Source organism: Triticum urartu, chromosome 5A (assembly GCF_056163025.1).
Source record: "Triticum urartu cultivar PI428250 chromosome 5A, HENAU_Tu73, whole genome shotgun sequence".
Lineage (NCBI taxonomy): Eukaryota > Viridiplantae > Streptophyta > Magnoliopsida > Poales > Poaceae > Triticum > Triticum urartu.
Window position 1 is genome coordinate 31,613,552 of NC_141877.1, and position 2,691 is coordinate 31,616,242.

Consider the following 2,691-nt stretch of genomic DNA (forward strand, 5'->3'; position numbering starts at 1 on the left):
AATGTGGCACGAGTTAACAAACGGAAAAAAAAAAAGCTAAGGTGCACATAGGGGCCTACCTGTTCACGACGCGACTTGTAGTGCCTGATGGTGCTGCTCCTGCTACTTCTTCTGTCATTGGCAGCAAGGGCGAGCGATGGTCGGAGTTGTTCATGGCCACAACGCAAAGGCTTGTCCGACACTGGCACTGCTTGTGGCGATCCGATCATTTCGAGTGACGCGTGCGTTGCTACTAGTACTGAATCGGAAAAGGCAAAGATTGATAAGGAGCTTGTGTACGTGTGTGCTGCCTTCCGGCCGGCTACATGATCAACTAGATCATGATGGCGAGCGTTGCCGCGCCCGTCTATTAAAAACTATGTACATGGTGGTGAAAATCTAGATGGTCTAATATGAGCAAAAAAATGAATTACAATGCCTCAACATAGGCAGTTCATACATATTCAGGGAAGAACAAAGATGATTAATATCATGAATTAGGATAGCATACATTTATCTAGTGTTGGGACATGAGATGGTACAGCATGACACTCAATGTCATACTTGTGTATCCTAGAATGGAACCAGGAGGAAGTGTTGGTTGTGCATGGTTAGAGGCTTGGAGCAACAGAATCACCTAGCAAATATAGAATAGACCAGTCACATGAAACAATAAAAAATTTGTTGTAGTTGAACTGATCAGAAAATCAAGTGTTTCACGTAAAACAGAAATTCAGTTCTTCTGAAGAACAGGCACATCGGCCTAGTGAGCATTACCAGCGTGGTAAATCATAAAACCAATGACCGTAATAATAACATAGTATAACAACACAAAAAAACTAAATAATGCAAGGGCATACTAAGATTTATCTTCCTGCCGCAGCACTGCATGTTCTATCTTGTGTATGTAGTAATAAATATTTATGACTTCGAAAAATCATCATGCATGAATCTGGAGGAGTTCTTTCTTCTGTCCACTTGTATTCAGTAGGAAAGACATATGAAAACAAAGTGTAGCTACTAAATGTTGTATTTTCTAGCTGTCCATGACCAAAAAGAAAATATCAATGAAAGATATGTCTAGCTAGTAACTACAAATATTTTCCAAGTGCCCAGTGCGTTCATAATTCAGATAGGACACCACTGAACTGATATGAAACAATTAGGTAGATGCAAAATCAGGGATGAAAATTAGCTAATTTTGCAGAGGAATTTTCAATAACATATCTCCACACCCAGGACTATAAATTAAGCACTTGTAGATGCAGGCACCAAAAACTCACTCAACCTGTATAGGCAATGTTATTTTATTAGAATACTGTCTCATGTTGTATAACACTTGTTGGTTCTGCAATGTACGAACCTGAATAAACAATGAGCCATCTATGTCGCTAAAATGGATGGACACAAGCACATGAAATTTACAAATCATAGGCATATATACATGGATATTAAGATAATAAGATGACATACGAGAATTCACGTACAATATGGCTGATAGCCATTGCAAATCATGAGCTAGGAATTAGGAACTCCCCAACACAACCTACCACTAACATCAGCGACAATCCTTTTTGATAGCACCTGCATCAATTTGGTAGCACAAAAAAATAGCAGTAAGAAAAAAAAGTCTTAACACCATTAGTAATTTGGTGGGAGAGCGGATGTAGAAGGCAGCCAAAAATCTGTAGTAAGGAAAAGCGGCAACTTAGATGAAATCAACCATCAGAAATTGACAACCAATCTCAAATCCTATGGTTGAGGGCAGCTGCACAAAACACGAGATAGAAAAGCATCATCAGTACGAGTCTAAATTGGATAAAGAAGATTTGCAGTTGCTATCGCTGTTTTATGCCACTACAGAGGGTACTAACTGACAAAAACTTCAGAAGTGGGCATTGCCCATAGTCGCCAGTGCCGTCACCAGCGCTCTTGGTTTTTTCTGGACGACCAAGAGAGCGAGGTGGAGAGCTGAATCCAGCGAATGGTCATGGTGGTGGTCCTCCGCAGCTGCGAGGTCGTGACGTGAGGTAGGAATGGGGGAATATATGGACATAGAGTAGAAGAACAAGGGGCGCCATGGTAACTGACCTTGCAACAATCAGCTCCGGGCGAGTGCTGCGCATCAACTGCCATTAAAGCCCTGAATTACTCTGTCAACCTTTCTCCTAAGGAGGGCCATGATTGCAAGCTTGAAGGAGGGCAGAGCAGTTTCAAGTAGGCGAGGAGTCTGCCATTATCTCTCTCGTCCCAAGCTTCACGAGCTGGATTGGATTGCCTCGACCCGGATTGGATTGCCTGGACGCAGGGATCGACCAGATGGATTCGATCCCATCCCTCGCCCCGTCTTCAGTTGATGGAACCAGCCGCACCGGCTGCTCCTCTGATCCTCTCCTCCGGTCGTTCCCCTCAACTTCGATCGGGATTGGGCGAGTGGATGCGGTCTCGATGGGGACTGGATTCGGGTTCGGGAGTGGACGGACCTGACGCGGTGGCTCGTAGGCCTCCCTCCTTCGAATGGGCCGCTGGCTCCCAAAGGCCCAATGCACCAGAGATGTCCGTTCCGGCCCTTTGAGCAGCTGCCCACAGGACAGCTGGGCCAGATTAGCCACACTGCGAAACAGGTCGCTTCTTATATTAAATCTGACGGCCAGGAACTTTCAAATCGCGAAAACCGACGGCCGAAAACCCAAATCGCCGTGAGGGCAGGAA

At 44.6% G+C, this 2,691-nt stretch overlaps 1 long non-coding RNA gene across 1 annotated transcript; it reads right to left on the reverse strand.

Moving 5' to 3' along the window:
- Nucleotides 1–393: 393 nt before the first annotated feature.
- On the reverse strand, nucleotides 394–2,415 carry LOC147967742 (uncharacterized). The gene is made up of 3 exons (XR_015603194.1): nucleotides 2,071–2,415; nucleotides 1,854–1,989; nucleotides 394–1,747 (listed from the first exon to the last, which is right to left on the reverse strand). It is a non-coding gene; the product is annotated as an uncharacterized LOC147967742 (long non-coding RNA).
- Nucleotides 2,416–2,691: the final 276 nt, after the last annotated feature.